Source organism: Micropterus dolomieu, linkage group LG11, assembly GCF_021292245.1.
Source record: "Micropterus dolomieu isolate WLL.071019.BEF.003 ecotype Adirondacks linkage group LG11, ASM2129224v1, whole genome shotgun sequence".
Taxonomy (NCBI): domain Eukaryota; kingdom Metazoa; phylum Chordata; class Actinopteri; order Centrarchiformes; family Centrarchidae; genus Micropterus; species Micropterus dolomieu.
Window position 1 is genome coordinate 202,256 of NC_060160.1, and position 5,650 is coordinate 207,905.

Consider the following 5,650-nt stretch of genomic DNA (forward strand, 5'->3'; position numbering starts at 1 on the left):
GTCTCACTCCGAGCTGCATTCAGGAGACCAGGACACATTCAGGAGGTCTCACTCCGAGCTGCATTCAGGAGACCAGGACACATTCAGGAGGTCTTACTCCGAGCTGCATTCAGGAGACCAGGACACATTCAGGAGTGAGACCTCCTGAATGTGTCCTGGTCTCCTGACCACATATTGGTCCACTACACTGTTTACTGGAACTCTTCGTGCTAACTTGTATCAGTGACTGCAGGACGTCCTCAGCAGAAATACGACATTCTCTGTTTCAGAGCTGTTCATACTGTTATATTGTCTTATTGTAGATACTGTATACCAATCCACCTACCTCAAGTCATAACTCATTCACAAAATACTTATACTTATTTATTCCAGCATCCATCGCACTGTGTACATGTATGCATGTATATGTATCTCTATATAACACCCAACTCCGACATGTACAGACTCCTGCATCCTTTGCACTCTGCACCATTTGTCAATATGTCTATATTGTTTTTGTTCATAGCGTGTATATTTGTGTTGTCAACACTGAAGTCTGTGTCTGATGTTATTTTTATTATTGTGATTTTGCATTTTTGTATGAGAAAACACATCGTGAGTCAAATTCCTCGTATGTGCACACATACCTGGCAATAAAGCTGATTCTGACTTACAGGTCGTTCATGCAGGAGGAAGTTACGACCTGTGTTTACGCTTCTTGTGGCGGCGACCTGTGGAGGTCTGTTAATACCACCTGATCTTATCGTTAAGGTTGGAGGACTTGTTGAAATCATCACAGCCCCGTTTAGTTCCTTTACTTTCTCTTGCCTCCCTGATGAGTTTAAAGAGAATAACATCCAAACCTTTTCTGTTTCCTTCAAGGAATTCAAACAGCAGAACTACTAAATATTTTATTTAAAAAATCTTATTTACAGTTTAGTTTTGTTTACTTGTATTTTCAATGAGCGCGTGTTCACAGAAATGTGCAAATAATGTGAAATTAAAGAAAAATATCAGACCGAAATACAAGAACAGTATAAAGAATAACAGGGCTGCAGCTGATTATTTATGATTGATTATTAATGATTGATTAACCAATCAGTCCGTAACATCAGCATAATAATACAGACATTCTGTTTAATTCAACAGAAACCTGAATCCAGAAACCAGAGAAACAGGAGGAGGTTTGATTTTTCCTGATCAGTTACTGATTATTGTTACTTCTGCCGAACAATCGACCCACTAACTGCTCTAAAAAAACGTGGTGGACGAAGTATTACTGCAGTAAAAGTACTAATACCTCACTGTAAAAATACTCTGTTACAAGTAAAAGTCCTGCTTTGAAAATGTTACTTAGGTAAAAGTATGTGAGTATAATCAGAAAAACGTCCCACCTGCCTGTTGTATATTATAGATCATATTTAGATTATTACTCCTCATGTAAAAAGGATTTTACTGTTGAGGTGGATCTCACGTAGAACTCTTCTGTATCGGACTGAAACCAGTGATCACTTTCATCATAGATTAATCTGCTGATTATTTTCTCCATTAAAAGTCGTGAGAAAAACTCAAAAAGATTAAAAACACATTAAAATAATCAGAAAGCAGCAAATCTTCACATCAAATGTTTTTACGTGAAAAATGACTTCAGCCATCAGAAACACTTTCAACAGAAAGTACCAGCTGCAAACTTCATCTTTTATAAACTCTCTGTGTTTGTGTAACTGAAGCCGTCAGAGAAATATGGTGAAGTAAAAATATCTAAGTACCTCTAACTTGTACTAAAGTGCAGATCACGTGTCTGGGTTGGTTGAGTCCTCCAGCGGGAGGCGCTGCTGTGTGTCAACGTTGGTTCGTTAAATGAAGCGCAGAAGAAGAAGCGCGGGACAGTTTCCGGGTCGGTCCGGATTGGATGACGTTTGTTTCCAGCTGCTGGTGGATCAGGACTCTCCGGAGGACTTCTTCTCACGTCGACTGTCGGTAAGAAAGAATCTTTAATTCGGTTTAACTGGACCCGTTTATGTTCCTCAGTTCCCGCCGTCGGTCTCTGGCTAACAAGGCTAACGAAGCTAACAAGGCTAACGAAGCTAACGAAGCTAACCTCCGTTCTCTGCGGACGGTGACGGCTAAATGCTAAGCTAACGTTAGCAGCAGACGCTGTAAACACGTCGGTACCGTAAACTGGTCCTGGTCGGTACTGACCTCAAAGTAAAAGCAGCTTCGCGAGCAGCTGATGATCGACACGGTGACGGGCAGCTCTAAACCAGACAAAATGGCGACAAAGTTTGATGGTTGTTGTTGTTGTTGTTGTTTTTTTCAGCTGGTTCAGATTGCATCATCTTCAGTCTTTAAAATGTCCAACAGGAACCAGAACCGGGACCAGAACCGGGACCGGGGAGCGTTTCACTGCAGAACCGACTGAAGTACACATAGTTGCACGTGGTTTATTTATCCTCAGGAGTTCCTTCAAACTACACTGATACTTAAATGTGTATTAAAACACGCAGATAAAGTTGAAGCCATCTGAGCCTCGGGGACCTGCACGCGCAGACACCCAGAAGATTCTGCTGCTGCTAACGAGTCCGTTTCAGTCTGTAAGCTGTCAGAGCCGAAGATGAACCGGACACGTGGTTTATCAGCACAAGTTCACTAAAAGTGTGAAAACTGACTGAAACCATTGATGAGTGACGGATTAGTTTAGTGCTGCAGCTCCAGCAGACTTTAAAAATAACAGAAGGCTGCAGGAAAGGAGGAAAATCTGCACGACAGTTTAATAAAGAGGTTCTGCCTGTTTTTCATCAGCTATGACATAAAAACATTTCAGCTTCTGACCTGTTAAACGTGACTTCCTGCTCTGCCAGATGACAAGCACACAGCTTTTAAAACGCATGTTTTCTGAATGGAGTTTGGTTTGATCAGAGCTGCGCTAACGTGTTTCACAGTAAAACACATCGACAGCCGGAATCAAGTAACGGACTCGTGTTTTCTGAGCTTCCGGGTCGTTCAGCTTCCTCTCTTTTCTCCCAGCAGCCTCCTGGTGTGTCGCTCCGTATAAACATGAAGCTCTGCAGCTACAGGAACAACAGAAACACGGCGGCTCGCTGTGAGTTCCTCCTGTCAGTGAACAGTTATCAGAGCAGAATCTGACTGCAGCTGTTTATTGGTCCAAAGCTCCGACGCCTTCCTAGCGAGGACTGATGCGTATCATCATATCGCACAGCTGGGAGAACAGGAGGCGGGAGGGTCGGCAGTAAGTCTTCCCAAGGTGAAGGACGGAGGAACGCTCGCTCTCTGCTGCGTCGACGTTAACTGATGTTTCCAAACCAAACCAAGCTTCATACACTGAGATCAGAACCGTCGGTCCGACCGGCGGCCTTTTTATTTAAATTCACTCAGTTTAATTTAGAATGACACGTGAAGAAAGTGTCTGAGTCCCTGGACCGGCGTCACACAGTCAACCTGAAAACTATTAACGGGCGTTACAAATGAAGTTGTCATGACAACGTGAAACATACTGAGATACTTCTTCACGTTGTGTTTAAAGACCTCTGTGACTCCAGAACTTTCTCTCCTCTGTACAGGAAGTGTGTGTGCTGCAACCTTCACCTGTCAGCTGACCTGCTGACTCCCTGAGCGCGCTCAGTAGGGGGGTTCCCCTCCACACAGCCAGGTTTCTGTTCCAACACGCGGTAACTTCCTCCTCCTCCTCAGTGTCACACACCGGCCTGTTATTGATCATCCTGCGGTTTGGGGGCGGGACGTGACTCATAGCTAACTGTACCACATTAATCTGTCGCCCGGGGTTACGGCTGATGTAACTTGACACGTGAACATGATGTAATAGTCCAGACGTTTCTTTCAGGATTACGTCAGACCGCCATCATGGTGTTAGCCGACCTGGGGAGGAAGATCACCTCGGCGCTGAGGTCACTCAGCAACGCCACCATCATCAACGAAGAGGTAAGTCAGAGCCGGGACGCACTGAGGTCATGTGACCAAACGGCCGCCAGGTTTATTTAACTCTGAATTATATGTTTAATGAGTCCACGGGGATCAGAACAGATGAAAGTCACTAAGTGAATGACTGTGAGCACATTTAATCTCTTCAGGCTCGTGCAGACTCACGACTCTCGGCGTCCGCAGTGCTGTTCCGACTAACCTAATTGGAGGCGTGTTTGCATAAAATTTTTCACAACGGCGCATGTTCCGTATTTCTCCAGAGGAACGCACGTTGGTAGTGTCAGGAAATTATGAATGTAAAGAGAAGTTAACGGCTAAATCTGATATCGTGGCGGCCGACAGAGCCGGGGAGGCTCGTTGGCGTCTGAAACATCTCACACACACGTCTGCCGAGTATTATGTGCAGTGGAAAGTTACATTAGACTTCACTATCGGATTCAGCAGTGAGGAAACTTGGTAGTGATGGAACAGTGGATAAGACACCTGCCTCTGGTGGGAGAGACCCGGGTTCAATCCACCACTGTGTCCCTGAGCGAGACACTTAACCCCTCGTTGCTCCAGAGGCGTGCGACCTCTGACCTCTGACATGTACAGCAGCTGTAAGTCAGCTAAATGTGATGTAAAACATACTTGTGAGTTTGGCCCTCAGTCACCGTCCTGCACCTCAGACTTTGCCTTGGATTGTGCGTATTTCAGATTTTTGTTCCTGTAAATTTCACACTTTCATCTGGTTTATTAACCCCCCCCCCCCCACACACACTGGCTCCCTATTTTTTGCACACGTGAAATAGTCCAAAAAGAATCGAAATATGTGAAAACAATTCAAGTTAATTAATTTGAGTTAACCACAAACAAAACAAAGCAGTTTGAAGATGCGGCGTAAATTGCCATGGCAACTCCTATCCACCTTTGGTAGTACGGGTTAATCAGGAAGTTACACCTGAAGTTACCTGGATAAGCCGGCGACCTCGCTTCGTAGCCCAGGCCAGTGTTTCCCCTAAGATGGAGCTGTAGCGGCGGAGGTGAAGCGAAATCTTGGCTCTTGTGTCCATGAGCATGCGATGCACCTTAGAACAGCTTCAAACTGCAGTGTTTCCCAGTTTAATGTGAGCTTTAGATGAATGTTTTGGTGCTGGTTTGGGGGTGCTTCCCAATGAAAAATATGTAACTTCACATCACATTGGGCCGTTATTTTCACCATATCTCTGAACAAATAGTTGGAAAAGCTAAAGCAGATGATAAATAACCAACAGCCAAAGATCAGTCTGATGGAGGAACGACAACCTTTAGATCTGGAGAAAGTAATTTGGTTGGTTCTGATGCTCCACAGTGATTTTACAGCGATGGCACAGCATGTTTTGGGCATCAGCCCCTAAAACCCTGTTAATGTGACCTCAGAATCATTATAGACACGACTGTTCACGTTGCCTTCTGTGACATTTATCTGTAGACATTAATATAAAAAACAGGCAGCGTGAGAAACCTCCTCCCTTCTGAGGTGCATTTTATTTGCACATTAAAATCCAGAAAGAAACGTCTCCTCATGAGCTTAACAGGACGAGTTTGCATCAGTAATTAGCTTCACTAAGCTCAGCTCCTCCAGTCACCTCCGACTGAAACCTGAAAAATAATTGAACCAGTCTGTGCAGGACGGAGCTGCAGGCTGCGCCAGTTTAGTCTCAGTTTGGACCTGATGTTCTCAACATGAACA

At 44.5% G+C, this 5,650-nt stretch overlaps 1 protein-coding gene and 1 long non-coding RNA gene across 3 annotated transcripts in view; one reads left to right on the plus strand and one right to left on the minus strand.

Annotated features, from left to right (window-relative positions):
* kiaa0586 (KIAA0586 ortholog) overlaps positions 1–5,650 on the minus strand; it is an 88,226-nt gene that overhangs the window by 30,019 nt on the left and 52,557 nt on the right. The window lies entirely within an intron of this gene.
* On the plus strand, positions 1,806–3,964 carry LOC123978998. Its single transcript, XR_006827117.1, has 3 exons — positions 1,806–1,959; positions 3,561–3,668; positions 3,842–3,964. It is a non-coding gene; the product is annotated as an uncharacterized LOC123978998 (long non-coding RNA).